At 38.5% G+C, this 22,698-nt stretch overlaps 1 protein-coding gene across 3 annotated transcripts in view; it reads right to left on the bottom strand.

Annotated features, from left to right (window-relative positions):
• Nucleotides 1–22,698, bottom strand: part of GALNT1 (polypeptide N-acetylgalactosaminyltransferase 1) — a 112,850-nt gene that overhangs the window by 53,603 nt on the left and 36,549 nt on the right. The window contains exons 1-3 of one of the 3 annotated variants that reach the window (XM_023735446.1): nucleotides 12,810–12,826; nucleotides 6,585–6,723; nucleotides 5,588–5,642 (exon numbers count right to left, since the gene is read on the bottom strand). The exons of 1 other annotated variant lie outside the window; for it this stretch is intronic. The gene's annotated coding sequence lies outside the window, so the exon portion shown is untranslated. Of the gene's footprint in view, nucleotides 1–5,587; nucleotides 5,643–6,584; nucleotides 6,847–12,809; nucleotides 12,827–22,698 lie in introns of those variants that run through there. One more of the 3 variants, XM_023735445.1, reaches the window with a different exon arrangement.

Here is a 22,698-nt window from a genome sequence, read left to right on the forward strand (position 1 = left end):
TTCAAGTTCTACCAAAAACAACCTGTTAGAATTCTGATTAGAACTGCAATAAATCCACAGATAATCGGAGAAAGCTGCTATCTTTACAAGAGTCTTTAAATCCACAAAAATGTTCTCTCTTTCCATTTATTTACGAAAAATGAAACCCGTTGTCATCAAGTCAATTCTGACTTACAGCAACCCTATAGGGAGGGCAGAACTGCCCCATAGGATTTCCAAGGAGTGGCTGGTGGATTTGAACTGCCGACCTTCCGGTTAGCTGTTGTGCTCTTTAACCAGTGTGCCACCAGGGCCCTTAGGCCTTTGTTAATCTCTTTCAATAAAATCTTATAATTTTCTCCCTTCAAGGGCTAACACAAATTCTGTTAAAAAAACATTTGTTAGATACTTGAGATTCTTTTTTTTAAATCACATTTTGTTTATTGCTGATTTACAGAAATGCACTTGATTCTTGATTATTGATTTTAAATCTAGGAACTTTGCTAAGACCACTAGTACAACACTGAACAGAAATGGTGGTTAAGAGGCTTCCATGTTTTATCCCTGACCTTAGTTTCCCTTGCTTTGTTTTTATAAGGCAAAGAAGGAATGTAGTAGCTGTGACTGGCCATTTAATTCCTTAAAATTATATTCTATCTACTGCAAAAAACAAAAACACTCTGATAGTTAAAAGCACTTAACATCTATGGCAGGATAATTCTACTGTTCTGACAAAATAAGCAAACAAAAAATCACAGGTCATGAAAGAGAAGTTGGTGATAGAAGATTTAAACTCAAGAGATGTCTAAAAGAAAAGTCCCAAAATGTTTTTCAAAATGGCATAATTAAAATAATGTATAGCACCTAACTTTTCTATTATTATTTGTGTTCCTTTAAAAAAAAAGTTTCAGTATTTTACAGTCACAAACTCATGCCAGGCTCCCTAGAATATTTATTGAGTCTTTTTTTTTTTTTTTTAATTGTGCTTTAGCTAAAGTTTACAAAGCAAATTAGTTTCTCATTAAACAATTAATACACAAATTGTTTTGTGACACTGGTTGCCAACACCTGCAATGTGTCAACACTCTCCCCCCCTTCTCCATCCCAGGTTTCCTGTTTCCATTCGTTCAGTCTTCCTGTCCCGTACTGCCTCATCATCTTTGCTTTTGGGCTGGTGTGTCCATTTAGTCTTGCATACATGACTGAACTACGAAGCATGTTCCTCACGCATGTTACTGTTGGTCCTACAGACCTGTCTAATCCTTGGCTGAAGGGTGAACTTCAGGAGTGACTTCGGTACTGAGTTAAAAGGGTGTCCGGGGACCATACTCTCTGGGTTTCTCCAGTCTGTCAGATCAGCAAGTCTGGTCTGTTTTTTGTGAATTTCAATATAGTTCTACATTTTTCTCCCACTCTGTCTGGGACCCTCTACTGTGATCCCTGTCAGAGCAGTCGGTGGTGGTAGCTGGGCACCACTTAGTTGTTCTGGGCTCAGTCTGGCAGAGGCTGCGGTGGTTGTGGTCCATTAGTCCTTTGGACTAACCTTTCCCTTGTGTCTCTGGTTGTCTTCATTCTTCTTTGCTCCAGCCAGGATGGGACCAGTGGATGTATTTTAGATGGAGACTTGTAAGCTTTTAAGACCCCAGATGCTACTCACCACAGTCGGATATAGAACATTTTCCTTATAAACTGTGTTATGACAAATGAGCTAGATGTCCCCAAGACCATGGTCCCCAGCCCTCAGCCCAGTAATTCGGTCCCTAAGGGAGTCTGGATGTGTCTGTGAAGCTTCTATGACTTTGCCTAGGTCAAGTTGTGCTGATTTTCCCAATATTGTTTAGTGTCTTACCCTTCACCAAAGTGAGTCTTGGCTAACTATGTACTTAATACTGTGTCAAGTATTATGGATGGTACAAGCATGAAAGCGATAACCCACACCAAGGAAGATCTTATCACCTAATCCCACTGTTAAACACCAGTCCAAGACATACCACTCACATTCCAAAAGAGAAACATCAACTCAGGAAACCTGGCAGGAAAAAGACAACCAGATAAGGAAGTTTCTAAATAGGTTTTATCTGAAGACCTATAAGATACTAAAGTTTTCTGCAACAAAGTTTCATTTAAAACAGATTTTTTTTTTTATACTTGTTTTGTTCTGCCCCTCCTTTACCTATAACCCTTTAATGGCTTGCCACTGTGCTTATGTTTTCTCCTAAACAACACTGTTCCTGCAGAGTTCACAGCTGAGAAAGAAGACTCACTAAACAGATTCCATGGTCAAACAAGTTAGGGAAATGTTCCACACTCTCTTCACCCTGGGAGATTCCTATTATCGCACAAACGGCTCTGTGATAGGGAAAAATAAGGAAACCTACTTAACTCGGTTAATTCAGAACCTCCCATTGTCAAGCATGTAACTTTCTCTGTCCACTTTGTCTTTCTTGTTCGCATAACATAGAGTAGGTTTTAAGTAGCAGTAACTGAAGTAGCAAAGACTGGTCCCAAATCCTGGAATTAGACTTTTTTTAAACTATGGGTTATTTTCTCTCTGCAAAACTGGAGTTCCTGTGAATCTGCAAATTCCATAAAAAAGGGATCCCACTGTGTTTAAAAACATTCCATTAAGAAAGATTTTGAGGCTGACAGCACACCCACCATCTTGAATAAGCAAGGGGTGGTGCCTGCCATCCTATGTGATATCAGAACTAACTCCTTGCATGTAAACTATCTCCTTATTAGGTAATGTAGGAACTAACCCCCTCTTAAAGGTATCTCCTGATTTAGGTATACTTCCGGTTCCGGCTCAGTTAAGAAAAACAAGAGGCTGGGGTTTCCAGTCAAAACTGATCTGAAACTAGGTTTGGCCAGCCTGACATGTGCAGTACCGACAACCATGTCCCTTGAATGACCTACCGACGTCAGAGGCCGAAAAACACATCCCCGTCTACGCCCCCGACGTGGGCAGAACACCCATCTTTGTGGCCCCCATCCTAGACTGAGCAGGCGCAGAAGATCGGACCGCCTCAGGAACGCCTTTATAGGCCAAACCAATCAACAGGCTGACTCCACCTTGGGGCATCCCTGAAGACCCAGAGTGAATTTTACTTTACCCATATAAACCCCGCAGGCCATTGCTCAGGTAGCCACCTTGGCGACACAAGTCCTGGTGGGCTCCTTTACTTGGCCAACTAAATAAAGCTGCTTCTTCCGCTTTCGCCACTTCATGTCTTTCTAGCCGCGCTGAGCAGACCTGGAAGGATCCGGTTACAACTTCATAAAATGAAGGTTAATTTTGAAATATCTTAGGTTAACTTTTAAGTTTGTATTTCTGTATTCTTTAAGATAACATACAAAGGTACACGATATTAACAGTTGTGGACAAAATGGGAAATCTAAAAGTCACCCTTATATATAAATCCCTAAAATAAAAGAATCTATAAACTTTCCCTCCAAGTGAAATTTACCAACTATTTCTACTACCAATTATTTTCTCTGAGTTTAGAATATTATATTCTAAAGAATAAATCTAGCATGAAATATTGCATTCAGCCAATGCCGTATTATTTCGTATAGGCTACTGTGAGGAAAGAGTTAACACAGCAGGTCTGTTTTACTCAGTTTTTGCTAATCTCTGGGGATGCCTTGGAGTCATGGCAATGACTTGCCAAACTCTGAGAATTAAACTCCTAGAATGTTCATATAGCCACTGGTTAAGATGTTACTCTGTACGTCTGAGGCAGTGGGTAACGCTGTACCAGGCCGTCAGCACTGTTTAAAGTAAACAACAAGATTTATGATGTATACCTGGTATCTGGTCTGGGGTCCCAAGTTTCAGTTACCATGGCTGGTATGCAAATTTCTCTACGTGACTAGCTTCCTATTATAAGAACTTTAGACTGTGTGGGCTTCCTTGGGTAGAGATGTTTTGCGTGTGTCTCTATGATTCACAACTGGAGAGAAAAGTATGTCTACGTGACCCTTGCAGAGGGAGGATTTGAAGTCTGTCCCTAACTTCTTCAGCCTCTGCCTGTGTATATCTTTTTTCCTGCTATTCCTGCACTGTGTCTTTTACTATAATAAATCTTAATCATGAATACAACTTTATGTTGAGTTGTGTGAGTCCTTCCAGTCAATCACCATTGGGATGCCCAAAACAGACATCATTAAAGAATTCAGTTGCCATAATACTTACTTCTCTCCTTATTTGTCAGAAGCTAAATGATCATAATCACAATCTCCTTAAATGAACAAATCAGTGTGCAAACGGAGTTAACATAGCAGTCTGCTATGCCTGCTTGCAAGGTTGGCCCTTGGCTAGCGTCTGGGAACTTGTAAACTGTTTCCTTCATTGATATAAAACTTTCCCTAAATGATAAAGGTGGCTCACTCTGCCTAAACTGTTCATACAAACCATATCGTTTGTGCTGAGCACCTGCTTTCCTTCTGGGAGTCTGGAATTTTGGTACATGTTAGGCAGAGGGTGCCTATGTAACCAGCCCTCAAAAACCTTGGGCATTGAGTTTCTAATGAGCTTCCCTAGCAGACAACATTTCACATGTTGTCAGATTTACTGTGGGAAGAATTAAGCACATCCACATGGAGAGAACTCTTGGAAGTTTACATCTGGACTCCTCTTGACTTCACCCCATGCATGTTTTCTCTCTGCTGATTTTGCTCTGTATTCTTCCAATGTAAGAAAACTCACCCATGAGTACAACTATATGCTGAGTCCGGACTTCTCCTAACGAATCAGAGGACCTGGGGGTGTTCCTGGGACCCATGACATAAGCAGCATGTTAAAACAGAAATGAGTGTCTATTAGGACAAATGCTTAAGTTCAAATTTGGTTTATAGCTTCAGTTTTGACACTTACTAGTATGTGACCCTAGTCATGTTACTTTACCAGTATAAATCTGGGCCTTTTTATCTATTCCTTTAATCAACCTCCGTATAAGATGGAGTAGAACTGCCCCATAGGGTTTTCAAGCCTGTAAATCTTTACGGAAGCAGACTGCCGCATCTCTCTCCCGTAGAGCAGCTAGTGAGTTCAAACCACCGACCTTTTGGTTGGCAGCTGAGCGCTTTAACCACTGCACCACGGAGGCTCTCAGTACACACTAATATTCAGTGGTGCACTTTCTTAGATGAAACAATCAGGGACCTCTTATATAAGTGCTAAAGCAATGCAAATTTAAATGGCCATTTGGAGTACTGCAAAGAGAAGCTCAGAGACAAACTCTCACCCGTATCTTCAACGCTGGCTCTGTGGTGAGTTCCAGACCACATAATGGAACCACTGGATAAGCTCAAGCAGGTTAAACTCTACATAATAAGCATCTTTCTATTTCTGAACCTGGTTTTCATTTAGTTTTCAAACTGACCATCTTAATGAAAAGTAATTAGTGCACCTGCACTAATTAATTGCAACTGGGGCTATGCTTAATGGTTACATTTCTCAAATTACTAAATCGGATTCTTAAGTGTATCTGAAGCATAAAGTCCAATCATTCTAAGATTCCAAACCCACAGAGTTATAAGACCAAACATCAGTTTAAAGAGAAGTAAAAGCAACCCTGAATTCATTTACTCCCAACTATCAACTTACCCCAAAGTGGTTTTTCAAATGAATTCATATCCCAAATCCACATGTCCCACATCTCCTGTTGAAAAATAAATTTCCTCATATCAGTTTATTACAGAATAACTCTATCCTCTTCCCTTACCTCAGCTACCTCATTCAACTGGACTATAAGCCAGCTGGCACCTGAGGGCAAGTATCCTATCTTATTCAGGTACTTCTGCAGTGCTGAGCACAGTGCCTGGGACACAAGTAATCAATCAATGTCTATTACATGGATGAGTCAACAAATAAGGTATTACTGAGATCAAACACGAAGCTAAGTACAAATACTATAAAAATTCTCTTTCCTCCTCTTAAAAATCTATGAGGATACTAACTTTTCAAATGGGAAGGCCAAAGACACATACCATCTGTGGCTTACCACAGATATTGTTCCTTGCTTACCCCACTCTACCCCCATCTTTTCACTGCATTATAGCTCTGATTGAATCAAGTGATCATTCAATAAGCCCCCCAAGGGGTTTTTTCTTGATTGGTCCAAGCCAACCATGGCCTTCCTATTCCTCTTGCCAGTACAAGTGACCCAAGCCTGGCCAGTGGGACCTGAGGGGAAGTCTGCTGGAAGGTAGTCAGGAAAAGTATTGCTCCCTCACAGAGAGGCACCAAGAAAAACTAAACTTTTCTGCCTTTGGATCAGGGCTTCGAACCAGTTTGTTCCAGTTTGAACTCCTGCTGAGAATTTGCATTTCTCACAAGTTCCCAGGAAGTTATACATGAAGAATCACCTGGTTTATCATTTCCTGGGAACTTGTGAGAAATGCAAATTCTCAGCAGGGGTTCAAACCGGAATGAACTAGTTTGAAGCCCTGCTTTGGCTATTGCTTGTACAGCATATCCAGAAGTGCTGTTCTCAAGTAGAGGCCATGAGGGAAGCCATCATCAACATGTGAGGACCGCAAAGGAAAAAATGGAAAGCACACGGGACCCTGATGATATCACAGAGCCACTGAACAGAACAAACCTGAAACCACCTATGTCCAGACTTCTGGTTATGTGAGATGATAAAGCACTCACTGTTTGAGTGTTCTGTTACTTCAGTCAAAAACATTCCAATATACCACTCTGCAAGCTACAATTACTGATTTCAATAGGCGTGTATCCTACAAAGAAAAAAGTGAAGATGTTAACCAGTGGAGGATTCTATTTAAGGAATCTGCCTTTACAGATGAGAAATGACCTGGTGATCTGTTCTCGTAAAGATTACAGCCTGGGAAACTCTATGGGGCAGTTCTACTCTGACATAGAAGGTCGCTATGAGTCAGAATCGACTCGATGGCACACAACAACAATCTTTACAGAGGAGACTGTATAGATGTAAAATTTCAATATGCATTTAGTAACTACAAACTAGAATTTGGTATATGATAGACCTATCTCGGATACAGCATTATTTAATCTATCACAGAATCACATATACTTAATTCACTCAAATTTTAAAGAATGCCAACTATGTACAAGACACTATACTAAGTGGTCAGATACACATAAACATGAAAAGGCTCAGTCCCTGCCCTCAGTGAACTTACACTCTAGTAGGACAGATCACAAGGTAAGTTTGTGTGGCACTTCACAATTTACAAAAAGCTTTTGTATCTTTGCAAAAGGCGCTTACAGCGCATAAAGGAGAGAAATCAGTGGGGAGAAGTGACTGGGGAATTGGTTCGAGTTAGACAGGTAAAAGATAAAAGGACATTCCAAGTGAACAAAACAGTGCAAGCTAAATAAAACAGGAAGGCAGGGAATGTCTAGGGAACATCAAGCACGAGAGTTGGGAGACTGGTTGAAGGGATGTGTTCAGAACAGGGAAAATCCTGACTATCATGCTAAGGAGTCTGAAAGGCAATGGCAAGGGAAGTCATTAATACCAAACCATTACAATACAATGCAGTGCTGGCGTTCCAGAAAATATGCATCTTTCCCTACAACCATGGACTTAGACACTAGGAAAAACACTGCCACCGCCAGCACTGGAAAACCCCAGGGATCCTGAGGAACAGTTTTTGGGGAGGAAAGGGCCCAACAGGAACTTCTTCCAGGCCAGAGGCCCAAGCGATTTTCCAGCAAAGGAGCCCCAAATCTACAGGGTTTTGCTTGTATTTTTGCCACAACACCAACCCTAGTCCTGTGTTCCATATACTGCCGTCTTTCCCTCAAATTATCTTCCTCTCTCGTTTTTTTTCATTCACCACTTTTGTGCAAGTAGCCTTTAATGTGTAATCTCTCAATCCCTCGACCCACTGTAGTACGGCTTCACTCCAATGAAACCATTTACTGATCAAATCACTCTCGTTTCCTAACTACCAACACTAGTGTTTTTCTCACCCTCATTTTACTTGATGTCTCAGCTATCTCACATTATTTTTGGAATAAAACAGGCTATAAATAAAATAAAACCTCTTCTTCTCTTGGCTTCCAGAGTCATTCCTTGCTCTCCTAGTTTACTGACATGCTTTGCAGTCTTCTTTACTGGCTCCTCCTCCTCTACCCTGGATCTGTCCTGAGGGGCCCTGACTCTGCACACCCTCCTTGAGAAGCTCATCAGTCGCAGAGCTTCACCTACCACATGCCGATGGCTCCCGTATCCATATTTTCTTCCTGGAACTCTCTGGTTAGACTGCAAGCTCCTCCAATACGGGAATTATGTGTTTTCATACCTGAGCCATAAAATTCTTACAAAATGTCTGAATACAGCAGAAACTCGTCCACAAAATAGTACCCCCACCCCAATGTCATTATCTATCCTTTCATTATGCTTTACTTTCCATTACGGGACTGATTATGAATTCACATCATAATATATGTAATTACACAATTGTGTAAGCTTCAGCAGAGCAGGAATTTATTTTGTGTAATGCTATTACTGTAGCACCTGTAATAGTATCTGGCACACGGTAGAGAAGCTGACTAATTAATTTGTTAAACAAATGAATGAAAATACCAGAAAGAAATACTACATAAGAAGGAGAAGAGTAACTGAAGTTAAAGCATTTTAAGGTTTCTGTATTTAGGAGGTCAAGATATTTGATTAATTTTAGACTTTTTCAGGTCAAATATGCATATTGAAAGATTTAAAGGTAAAAACTGAATAAAAACAGAATGTTTAACTTAAAAACCAAAGTTGAAGAAAAGAGGAATAACAAATTCAAGTAATTTTTTTTTAAAAAATGAGAAGGGAGTTTAAAATCATACAAAACCAGAAAAATAGAAAGCACAAAATGAAATGGTAGACATAAATCCCAATATATCATTAATCAAAATGAAGATAAAAGGACTAAATGTATCATTAAAAGTTGTCAGATTAACTTTTTTTTTTTTTTTTTTAAATAAAAGTTAGAAGCTATTTACGAGACACACCAAAAACAGAGAAGTCAGAAGTGAAAGCATGGGAAACTTTTAAGCACAGAAGAAGTGGAGTAGCTTGTACTGGACTAACCCTTCTACAAATAACAACTATAAACTCTGGCCAAAATATAAAAAAAACTATTTGAAGGCACTGGAGAACAACCAGAAGTCAGAAACTGGAGGGAAGCCAAGCCCTGAAACACAACAAACACGCTCCCACTGAGTCGATTCCAACTGACAGCGACCCAATAGGACAGAGTAGAACTGCCCCAACATTAGGGTTTCTACGGAAGCAGACTGCCATATCTTTCTCCCACAGAGCAGCTGGTGGGTTTGAAAGGCCAACCTTTCGCTTAGCAGCTGAGCGCTTAACCACTGCTCCACCAGGGCTCCTTAAACCTTGAAAGAGGGATGGAATTTGCCTTTATGTATGCGGCTTGTTGCCTTAGGGCACACACCAGCCTACACTGTGCAGAGTAGCTGAAAGTAAAAAAGTCACAGTCTTAACTGGCTTGAGGCATCAGAAGATGAGGTTTAGAGCTAGTAGAGCAACTAGAAAGTAAGAGGAGAAACCTAGAAAAGAGGGAACCCCAGAATATGCATACAAACTCTACCCTAATCCTTAGCTGGCTCCTGAACCACACATACACAGGTGAGATGAAAAGCAACAGCTAGATGGCTGAAAGAATTGAGCAGATACTAGCTGGCCAAATGCAGGAGAGAGAGAGTTTGGAGTTTAAATGCACCCAAGCTAATTGCCTGCTGAAACAAAGAATCAACATTCATTAGGAAAAAAACAGAATTGAGGATCACTGTAACATATCCACAATATCCAATACAGTCAAAAATTACTAGACATGAGGAGAAACAGGAACATATGACCCATAATCAAGGAAAAAAGCAGTCAACAGTCATTAAATATCAGATGACCCTGATATTGGAATTAGTTGACAAAGACTATAAGGCAACTACTACACATATTCAAGGACTTAATGATAATAAACGAAGAGAGGGAACTCTCATCAGAGAAAAAGAAATCATAAGAATGAACCATATTAAACACAAAAATGCAGCCTGAAACGGAAAATTCACTTGATGGGTTACAACAGCAGACTGGAGACAACAGAATGTTGTTCTCTGCCCGAGTTCAAAAAGTCACAATTAACGTTTACCACCGTTAGGCCACTGAACTGAACTGCTTTGTGGTAGGGCAAATCAGGATATTCAACTCTTTGACAAAAATTCACCGAACTGATGATGGGTTAAGTCCATGAGAGCAAATGAAGTTCATCATTAACACTACTGGTTCAATAACATGTGACAGAATCAAATATTCTCCTCAGAAATTCCAGAGTGGAGTTAAATAAGAAAACAATTATCGACAAAACCCTCAAACATTTTAGATGAAATAATACATTTGTAAATAACGAATCAACAAAGAAGAAATCACTGGGGAAATTAGAAAATATTTCTAACAGAATGATAATTAAAACATATTAAAATCTGTGGGATGACATAAACCAGAGACTTCATCAGCCTGAGACCAGAACTAGATGGTGCCTGGCTACCACCAATGAACGTCCTGACAGGGAACATAACAGAGGGTCTCCTTGATGGAGAAGTAGAATGATGGGATGCAGAACTCAAATTCTAGTAAGAAGACCAGACTTAATGGTCTAAGACAGGAGGCGCCCCGGAAAGCATGGCCCCTGGTCTATCACCCCAGAACTAAAACAATTTCTGAGGCCAACTCTTCAGACAGGAATTGGACTGGACTGTGGGACATAAAGTGATACTTGTAAAGAATGCGCCTCTTAGCCAAGTAGATACAAGAGACCAAAGGTGTGGCTTCTGTCCAGCGGTGAGATGGGAAGGCAGAGTTAGGAGCTGGTTGAATGTTCATGGGGAATCAGGGGCGGAGGGGAGGAGTGTGCTGTCGCAGAATGGGGTGAGCAGTTGGGGTCTCGTAACAATGTATGTAAAAAAAAAAAAAAATTCTGTATGGGAGACTAACTTGAAATGTAAACTTCATTTAATTACAACAATAAAAATAAAATAAAATAAAATTTGTGGGATGAAGCTGAGAAAATAAGCTCTAGTTCCCTCATAAGAGATCATTCAACACCATAGTCCTTATAGTCATTATTACTGCCATAATAATCAAGTACAGCAGTTATTTGGACCCCCGCCCAAGTCATTTGCTTCAGCTGACATTTCATCTCAATTAAACACGGGTGATAATTTGATAAATATGACGCCACTGCATGTTAGGAATTACTGGCACCCACTTCCCACTGAAAGCTTCCCAAGGAGCTCAGCACTTAATTCGATACCAGGACACAACCAGAACAATTTCAAAAGTCTATATTTGAAGGTCTGTTGTGTTGGACCAGGGTTCAGTCAGGAGAAAGAAACCACATCATTTACATGAACAGAAATAATTTAATACAAAGAATTATTAACTAGGTAACTGAAAAGTAACAAGAGAACACTAAAAGTAGCAACTTCCCTTGAACCTGGGGGACCAAAGAGATGAGCTTAGAATTAACTGAAATTTGGAAGCTTAGAGGTTGGAGCTGAAACTCAGACTTGTAAGGAAGGGATACTACTTGGCTGGGTGGTGACTCTGAGCTTTGAGCCTGAGCCCAGACATATAACGGAGGGGCACTGGCCAGCTGGCATTGGTTTCTCTGAGAGGAGTATGAAGAGGCTGGTTTTGCAAGTGTTAGAAAAACTACAAAGTGGATTCAGCTGCCACCATGGGATGACCTGCCGCTGCCTGGGTGAAGAAGCCCTTGGGGAGATGCTCACAGAAAGACAGCAGCAAGCAGAAAGGAAGGAGCAAGTCCTGTCTCCCTCCTGTAGCTCTGCAGTTTCCCTCTAGTGCCCTCTGTTGGCAGAGCTGAACTGGGTGCCAGCTAGAAAAGCAGAGCTATGATTTACAGAGTCGCTGCATGGTGCAAATGGTTAACTCACTGCGCTGCTAACCAAAAGGCTGGAGGTGTGAGCCCACCCAGAGGCACCTCAGAAGAAAGTCCTGGCAATCTACTTCAAAATAAATCAGCCATTGAAAACCCTGTGGATCACAGTTTTATTCTGACACACATGGGGTCGCAATAAGTCAGAACTGACATAATGGCAATTGGTTGGTAACTGATTATCTCCAATATTAAAAAAAAGCAGACAGCATAGAAGAGTGGGTTTGTAGCTGAGAGACAATAAATTAAAAACTAGCACAGAATAAAGCACCATCATCTCTATCTTACTCCCTCCTTCCTTCCTTTTTCAAGACAAAATGAATGATAAAGCAAACGTACCAAAATATAAACAAATGGTGAATCTGCATAAAGGTAACAGGTGTTCTCTGTAGTATTCTTGCAAATTTTCTTTAAGTTTGAAATTACGTATATCAAAGTAAAATGTTACTAAAGGAGGTGAGGGGAGAGACTGACTTAATCAGCATATCAATCAACTGAAATGTATAGACTTTATTTGTATCCTGATTTGAACACTTGTAACAAAAATTCATGAAACAATCAGGGAAATTTGAACATTCACTTGAAATTTTATAAAATAAGAAGTTATTGTTAATATTTTTCGGGATGATAATGATTTACTGATATTTAGAAACTCTATTATGTAATTCTTCATGTTAAAAGGATTAAAGTGGGAAAACCATATGATCATCTTAACTGATATGGAAAAGGCATTTAATAAAATTCAGCACCTATTCATGATATGAAGAAAAAAAAGATAAAAGAAGTCCTAGGAAATTAGAAATAGGAAAGAACATTAGCCTGATAAAGAATATTTGCCCTAAACCGACAGCAAACAAAATACTTACCGTTGAACTGTAAGAAGCATTCCCCTTAAAGTTAGAAAAAAGACAAAGATGCCTGCAATCACTTCTTCCAGTCAACGATGTACTAGAAATCCTATCTAACAAAGTAAAACAAGAAAAAGAAACAAAAAAATTAAGAATTGGAAAGAAGAAAACAACAACAAAAAATAAGGATAGAAAATATAGAGAAGCTATTAGAACTAATGAGAAATTTCAGCAAGGTTGCCTAATACAAGATCAAAACACAAAATTCAATTGAATTCTTTTGCAGTAATAACAATTAGAAAATTGCTTAGAAAACCCTTAAAAAATGAAGAAATACCATGCTCGTGGGTGCATTAATAGTATTATGCTCATGGTTTGCTGTAGTGAAGAAGCAAAATTCCACCGATATAAATCTATATGTTGTTCTTAGTTGCTACTGAGTTGATTCTGACTCATGGTGACCCCACGTGTTACAGAGTAGGACTGGCTCCATAGGGTTTTCTTGGCTGTAATCTTAATGTAAACAAATGGCCAGGACTTTTCTTCCACGGTACTGCTGGGTGGGTTTGAACTGCAAACCTTAACGTATTTCCAATCCAATCAAAATCTCAACAGAAATTTTAATTCAACTTTAGAAGCAGATCCTAAAAATCACACGGAAGAGCAAAGTCAAGAATAGCTAATAACAATTTTGAAAAACAATGTGAGAAAACTCTACCATATATCAAGCTATGGCAATTCAGTCCATGTGGTACCTGACCAAAAACAGATTAACAGACCAATAGAATAGACAGCTCAAAATCAGACCTATATAAATATGCAAACCTGACATATGACAGTGGTGGCTCTACATATCAATGCAAAAGGATGGACTATTTAATAAATGTTCATCCATATGAAAAAACAAAATAAAATCCCTACCTTGCACCATATACAAAAATTAACTCCAGATGATTAAGGATTTAAGGATATAATCACTAAAACGTTAAAATACAGCCAAATATCTTCATGTTCTTAGGTAGAGAAGAATTTCTTAAGCAATACTCAAAAAGCACAAACTATGAAAGAAAAAACTAAATAATTCCTACCACAGGAAAATTAAATATTTCTATATAACCACAAAGCTAAAAGATAATCTAAAGACTAGGGGAAAAAGTATGCACAAATCAAATAATCAATAAAGGATTAGTATCACTACCTAAAAACTTTTCCAAAACAAAAATCAAACAAACAACAAAAATACAACACAACTGAAAATAAGCAAAAAATCTGAATAGGCAAATCACAGAAAAGGAACCATAAATAGCCAATGAACATATGAAAATATGCTCAACCTCAGTAGATTTCAGGGAAATGAATTTGACATTCATTCAGACTGGCAAAATTAAGGTGTTGGTAATGAGTAAAGAAATGGGGACACTTATACACTGCTGGTCTGAGTGTAATTTGGCACAGTCACTTTCAGAGCAACCTGGCAACATTTAGTAAAGCTGAAGAAAGCACTAATTCCACTTCTAGGTAACACCTGGAGAAACTCTTGCACATCTGTACAAGGAGACACATAGAAAGACATAAACTGCTTGTTTATAAAGGCAAATGAATAAAAATAACAACCTAAATGTACATCAAGAGGAAAATGGATAAATTAACTATATTAACAGACTACTATACAGCAGTTAAAACAAATAACTAGAATTATGCTCATCGATATGGGTAAACTTCAGAAATAGTGTTGAAGGAGAAAAAAAGAAATTTAAAAGATTATGTTTCCATTTACATAGCTGTGAAACATAAAAATAAGATACTGCTTATGGACACAAATATACACTGTAAACAATAACATCATGGGAATAATATACCAAATTCAGATAGTAGTTATTTCTGAGGAGGAAGGAAAGGGCTTCAACTACATTGGAACTGTTTTTATATAAAAGATCTGAACTGTGGCAGACTGCTAGTTGCTCACTCAATATCTACTGTCCTCTTCAATCTTCCTAATAAAACCATGTAAATTACAGGGACAATTTACATATCAGGCCTGCCTGGTAGATGAGAGTGGCCAATAAGATAAAATCAGAAATCATCAAGTGGAGCTTATGGGAAAGGTACTTAAGGGGGACTGACTCCACTGGCACATGGATCCCTTTGCCCTTTTCCCTTCCTTTATCCTGCTGTCTGGAATGTAAACCAGATGGATGGAGCTGCAAGGGCCTTCTTGCAACCAATAAGGTGATCTTGAGAATTAAAGCCACAGCTAAGAACTGCAAAGCAGAAAAGACAAAAGGCAAGGCTCTGGGTCCTTGATGACCACACAGTTGCCACATCCACTCTTGACTATGTGATTCAGGACTTCTTTTACTGACAGAAAAACAAACCTCTATCTTGTTTAAAGCACTTTCATTTTGAGAGGGGTGGGGAAGGAGGGAGCTTTCAGATGCAGCCAAACCTAATGCTTACTTACAGAAGAAAAGTATGGGAGAAGTAGGTACTTGACTGTTCCTTATCTCACCCTCTGTACTTCCACAGATAACTGCTGGCCCCCAGATCAAGCCAAAATACAAAGGCAACATGTATACTACATGAGGTGGCCAACCAGGGTGGATAAAAAATTCGCTAGAAATTTCCGGGCCAAACTCTGAGAGCAGTTACTGTACTACCACCAGAACCGTCACTGCCAGTATGAATAACAAACAAGGCTGTAAGATAACCACAGCATCTTGGCTCTGGGCTAGGAATGAGGAAGACTAAAAACAATTTGCAGGCTAAATGGAAATCTCTGTTGTCACTCCCTCTTCCCTACTTTTCCTCCTCCACAAGTGGATCATCTGAGAAGAGAGAAGAAAAAAAATATCAAAGGACAGCACCCTCAGAAGAAATTCTGGTTGTCTTTTACAATCGCAAACATGAAGGTGCTCTGGTTCTCTTGTGTAGGCCAACTTTCAGAACTACTTCTGTCTGATGTTGCTTGGATATTAAACTTAAGAGATCTTTTGAGATGCGACAGGTTTTAAAATTTTCTTAACAGACCAAGTAAAAACAAAAATTCCAGGTAGGGGTAAATTTTAGATTTCGGCCCAAGTTAATGGCTGGAATATTTAGTTACCATATGAAAAAACAGGCCAAAAAAACCCGAACTGTTCATTTAGCATGTTTTGGAAAGACAGTGCTTGAGTTAGTCGTGAATTCTATTTCACAGATTTTTCACAGGTGCCGCACACTGCAAAATACATATACCTTTTGTTTCCTTTCAGTTAGCACTTTACTATATGGGTTTTTTCCCCCTATTTGTTTTCTCTCTAACGCCATTTAACTTCTTTTCTTGGTTTATAACTACAGTGGTTGTTCTGCATTCTCTCCTGCTGATTTTACTCAACTTTCTGGCCTCTGTTTCCGTGAATTGCTATTTTCTGCCTCACTCCCCCCACGGTGTTCTTCCTGTCGTCTGGGATAGCTTCTACATAGATACTAGTTAAAATCTTTACTAGAAGGTAACTCCTCAAAAGCCCACTTTTAGGATTTTTTTCAACTATTTGGGGGGCGGATTATAGGATTTGCTTCCTGCTCTCAGAATCCTCCCAAAACAAAAAACAAAACAAAGAACAAAAACAATGCAGTGAAGCTTTTATTTAACAATATAACTGGGGAAGAAGTCCCAGAACTAATCATACTATTTAACTCACTTTAACAACTCAAAACATGTCTTCTACATAATTTTTTAAAATCCTACCTAATTCTCAAAATTGCATTTTGTTAAAGCCTCTAAACACTTGGGTTATGCTCCTTTCCTTCTTAAATACACTAAACAGTTGCACGTTTGTCTTTCTTATTGATAGAAATGTAACTAACTAAGAGATAAATGTTTTGCAGATGACATTTCTCCACTTCAGCTTTTGAGAATTTAAGAACTATGTAAGTTCGGTCATCAGCAGTCTTTTCCAAACACACATACTATGTTACAACCTAGTCTAGGCTTCCTTTTTACAACCATAAATTCAAGAAGGGTAACAATAAATTTAAAAAGATATGCTTACACATTATCAAAGAACATGTACTTTTTAATACATATAATTTTACAGCTTAAAAAAATCTTAATAGTACTGACCACGTTACCTCATTGCACCAGAAAGATCAGAGAACAGTTAAATTTAACTATAACTTTCAGTTTTGCATTTGCTGTGCTGTTAACTGGAGTATGCACACTAAGCGCCTGATTCACTGAAAAGACCAGCAAAGTAAGTCTTAAGGGAGAAGAAACTTTTACCTCATATAGCAAAGTTTATAGATTCATTATAAAGAAACCTAATCTTAAGGGAGAGTTATACAAAGGGTAAAAAGGGAGAGAAATAATAAAAACTAAGTATTGTTTGATTTCTTCCTAAGAATAGCTTCTTTATCCTAGACAGAGCTGGAGAAGGATATAGAACAAAATTGTAACTCACACAAAAAGACCACTTACTGGCCTGACAGACTGGAGAAAACCCGAGAGTATGGCCCCTGAACACCCTTTTGGCTCAGAGGTGAAGTCACTCCCGAGGTTCACCATTCAGCTGGGGATTGGACAGCCCCATAAAACAAAATGGGACTAATGAGGCACAGCAGTCCAGGGACAAGAACTAGAAGGCAGGAAGGGACAAGAAAGCTGATGATAGGGAACCCAAGGTTGAGAAGGGACAGTGTTGACTTGTTGTGGGGTTGTTAACCATTATCATAAGGCAATATGTATACTACCTGTTTAATGAGAAACTATTTGTTCTGTAAATCTTCATCTAATGTACAAAGAAAAAAAACAATTATCTATGTGAGATCAAACTGATAACAGTAACTCAAAAGGTCTGATGGGAAGCCTAGGGGGCAGTGAGTTGAAGATAATGGTGATGGAATAATTTTGAAAAGGACAGTGAGAACAGCAGCACAACTGGAAGAACGTAACTGATGTCACTGAATTGTACATGCAGAAATTTCTAAAATGGTGTATCTTTGGCTATGTATATTTTCACCAAAAAAAAAAAAGGTCCTCCAAGTTCGAGTAGGGAGAATGTTGACGTTGTGGGGTTGTTAACCAATGTCATAAAACAATATGTGTACTGACTGTTTAATGAGAAACTATTCTGTAAACCCTCACCTAAAGTACTATTAAAAAAAAATTTAAAAAAGAATAGCTTCTTCGTAACAACCAAATGTTGTGTGTGGATCTTATTTGATTTCTGAATCTACTGAATCACCAACTCAAAAAGACAATTTAGGAACCACGGGGGTAGTTTGACTATGGACTGAGTATCAGATAAGAAATTATTGTTCATTTTATTTAGGAATGATAACAACACTGTAGTTATATATATGAAAATGTCCTCACCTTAAGAGATACACACTGAAAAATGCTGGACTCAAGGGTAGGGGAGGGAGGGAGGGGGAGACTGAGAGACTGAAAACAAGTGTGGCAAAATCTCAGTCTCTGTTGAATCTGGAGGACTGATACAGGTTTTAAGGGGGTTCATTTTACTCTTCCCTATATGTTTACATATGTTAGAATTCTCTGAAATGCTAAGTTAAAACAAAGGAACAGCTTTCATATGTATTTCAGATAGCTGAAAGCTCAATTAGAATTACCAATGGATTTAACATCCTACTTTGGCAGGCCAAATATTGCAAACACTGATGTTTTGTGAATAAGACCAAGTCATGTATACATTCATTCATTTGACTTAAATTTATTAGGAACCTATTTACCATATGTCAAGTACTCTGCCTGATCCTGGGAGAATAAAGATGAGTTAATCAATGTCACTGACCTTAGAGAGGAGACAGTCAATATGAATACCTGTAATAAAGGAATCAAGGTGGTCCAACAGCCAGGTGTCAAGAACAGCGGCCACAGACAGAGCTGGAAGGAGAAACTGAATGCCTGCAGTATTCCATGTGCATTACATTCATGTTATCACTGCTGCTCAAATGGGAGAGGAACTACTTATGAAGTTTTTGTTTTCATGTCAGACCTGTCTCAGCCTAAATGAATCAAAACCTGTGTATGGGGTTCATTTGTGGGTGATTATGGACTAGATAATTTTATTCTAACAACAACCCTTTAAGGTAGGCTTTATCTTCATTTTTCAGTTGAAGAAGCTGAAGTGTCAGAAGTTTTAGAGGTGGGTAGAACATCAAATATTTAGAGAACTGAAAGGTCTGAGGGATCAGACAATAATCTGGAGAGTAAACCAAAGGATAATACAGGAGTTACTGACAATGTGAAATGCTACAGAAAGGTCAAGTGACATTTGAATGCTGTTTTTGTCAAGGATTTAGTAAGCTAGAGTAAGTGAGTTTGGTGATTTAAATACAAAAACTAAAATATTAGAAAGTCTTACAAACTGCTAAGTAAAACAAATTAAACATTATTCAAGGCTTCAGAGTGAGGACATTCCAAGCCTTAGTACTAGTCACATTAGCCAATTACAGTACATGGCTGGATTAAAAAACAGACCTAAAAGTTCCCAAAGCAATAAAGGTTATCCTTCCTTTTAAAAGGCATATAAGTTTGAAGTTCACTAAAGGAGGGGAAAAAAAGCATAGCTAACGATTACTGAGTGCCTGTTAGTTTGCTGTGCTGTGGTGGCTTGCGTGTTGCTATGATGCTGGAAGCTATGACACAAGTATTTCAAATGCCAGCAGGATTACCCATGGTGGACAGGTTTCAACAGAGCTTCCAGACTAAGACAGACTAGGAAGAAAGGCCTGGCAACCTACTTCTGACAATTACTCAATGAAAATATAGTGGATCACAACGGAATACTGTCCAATACAATGCTGGAAGATGAGCCCCCTAGGTTGAGAGGCACTCAAAATACACAGTGGCTGCAACAATGGACTTGAGGATACCAACAATCATGAAGATGGCACAAACCAGGCAACATTTTGTTCTATTGTACGTGGGGTCGTCATGAGTTGGAGCCAACTCTATGGCAACTAACAACAATAAGCACTTTTACGGCATTATACAACATAATCCTCCCAACAACTCAACGGGCTAGGTACTGTTATGCGCCCCATTTTACAGACAAGAAAACTGAAATTTTAAGTTAAATAATTTTTCCAAAATCACACAGACTATAAAGTCAAGGCCAGAATTCAAAATCAGTCGTATCCCCGTAACCATAGTAAAATCCATAAATCTGTACCCTTTATATTGTTCGCCTCTGGAATATATATATACAGATGGAATCTTACCGCGTGTATTCTTCTACAACCTTTTAAATCCAACATTGTTTTTAAGAATAATCCGTTGATGTATTAGTACCCATTGCCATCCAGTTGATTCCAACTCATAGCGACCCTACAGGGCAGAGAAGAACTGCTCCATAGGGTTTCCAAGGCTGTAATCTTTATGGAAGCAGACTGCCACATCTTTCTCCCGAGGAGAGGCTAGTGGGTTCGGACCACTGACCTTATGGTTAGCAGCCGAGTGCTTAACCACTGTGCCAGGGCTCTTGATGTACTAATAGTTCATTAATTTTAGTGCTATAGAGCAGGGATCCACAAATTACTATATTTGTTAAAATTTTATGGGAAACAGCCACATCCACTTGTTCACATATGGTTTATGACTGTTTTCATGCTACAGTTGAGTAACTGCAACAGAAGACGGTACGGCCTGCAAAGTCTAAAAGATTTACTATCTGGCCCTTTACAGAAAGTTTGCTGACGGTTACCATAGAGAACTGTAGTAGTGTACCTGATATTCTTACATTTTTGTCAATGTAGTGTGACTCTAATACTCCTCAGCATGTTTTCTCCTTTCCAAAATGGGCGACTGAGAGCTTGACGTAACTAATGCCATAATGAACCTACAAGTTTTTTTTCTTTTTTGTTTGCCTTCTCCTTTCCACATACTTTTGTTAATGACTTTGTTTTGACCCCCCACAGGAAGATTAGAGCCCAGATGTCCAATATGTGCATCTATAGCCTGATAAGGAAATGTCCGGCTTATATCTCTTTAGTATGATAAAGAGTCTCTTCTAATTACCTTGTAATGAATAATACTTCTTCTAAACTTTGTAAAAATCATATATAAGCTCTAATGTACAAATGCCTTTTGGGACTCCACAAAGACAACCTGTGCTGCTGTTGGATCCCTGGTGGTGGACACCTCCTAAATAAAACCTTCTCACTCTGACTTGGAGTACGTTTCATTGGCTTGACTGCTCCAGAGCACAGACCCTAATCGGGCCAACAGTAGCTTTAATTTGCATCTCCTTGATCACAGCTGTTCACTACTGGCCATTCACTTTCCTCCTGTGAACCTGTTCTTCCTTTCTTTTGCCCATTGATGTTTTTCACACGTGTGTGTTGTTGTTGCTGTTAGTTGCCGCTGAGTCAATTCTGACCCATGGCTACCTCGTGTATGTGTGTGTATATACACACATACATTACTGTGATTAAAAATTCTTTGTCAGTTTTACGCATCACAAATATCTTCCCCTTCTTTCGACTAGTCTTTATACTCTCTTTGGTGTAAACAAAAAACAAAAGATCTTGATCTTAAAAGAGCCAAATTTATTAATCTTTTCCTTCAGTAACTGTGCTTTTGGCATCTAGTTAAGAAAGCCCCCCTAACCATAAAATACTCCCTAATATTTATTCTCAAGGCTTAAGTTTTGCCTTCTACATTTAAGTTTTTAATCCATCTGGAAATGGTTTAATATGGTATAAGAAAAGAAACCAAGTTTATTTTTTTCCATGTGGCTAAAAAATAATCTCAATACTATTTAAAGAGTGTTCTAGTTCCTTATTTAATTTTTAACACCAGCTATGCCATATATCAGGTTTCCATGTATGTTCAGTTCTGTTGTTGCCACAATTTCCTTCCATTATCTAGTTGTCTATCCTTGCCGTAATACTACACTAACTCAATTATTAAAGTTTTACATTACATCTTAAAATCTGACAGGCCAAGTGGTCTTCAGGAATATTTTGGCTATTCTTGTCCCTTTACTTTTCCAAATATATTTCAGAATAAACTTGTAAAGTTTCACAAAAACAAATAAAACTATACCCTTCAGAATTTTCACTGAAATCACAATGAATTTATAGGTCCCTGGGTGGTGCTACTAACCTAAAGGTTGGCAGTTCTAACTTACCCAGTGGTACCATGGAAGAAAGGCCTGGCAATCTGCTTCCGTAACGATTACAGCCAAGAAAACTCTATGCAGCAGTTCTACTCTGTAACACGTGGGGTCGCCAGGAGTCAGAATCGACTTGATGCACGAGTTTTTGTTTTTATATAACTTTCTACATAAAGATCTTGCCACCTCTTTTTATATTTAACCTTAGGGTTTTTTTGCTATTGTAAAATTTTTTAATTGTATGCTACTAGTTCAGAGTAACAAAACTGATTTTACTATATTTATCTTATATTTAACAACTTATTAAACTATTACAAGTCTTGAAAGTTTATCTGTTGACTCTTGAATTTTCTACATATATACTGACTGTAAGGAGTGACCATTTTGCTCCTTCCTTACAGTCTTGTAACTTCTTCTTGCCTTTTTGCATTGGCTAGTATATCCAGTGCTGTTCTGTAGAGATGAAATGACAGTGAACATCCTTATATTACTCCTGATTTTTAAAAGAATGCTTTTAATGTTTCTCCACTAAGTATGATGCTTGCTATAGGTTTTTGGTAGATGCTCTCTGTCAGGCTATGGGATTTCCCTTCTAAGTCTGGTATGAGTTTTGATAATAAAAGATTGTTGGATTTTAATAAATGCTTTTTTGTATCTTTTTTCTCCCCTAAAAACGAAATTATTTTTTTTAAGATGTTAACACTTGTTTATTGAGGAATAATTCATACATAGTAAACTGGACCCAGTTAAAATGCAAAATTTGATGAGTTTTGACAGATATACATATCCAT

This window comes from Trichechus manatus, unplaced genomic scaffold (assembly GCF_000243295.1).
Source record: "Trichechus manatus latirostris isolate Lorelei unplaced genomic scaffold, TriManLat1.0 scaffold00078, whole genome shotgun sequence".
NCBI classification, from domain to species: domain Eukaryota; kingdom Metazoa; phylum Chordata; class Mammalia; order Sirenia; family Trichechidae; genus Trichechus; species Trichechus manatus.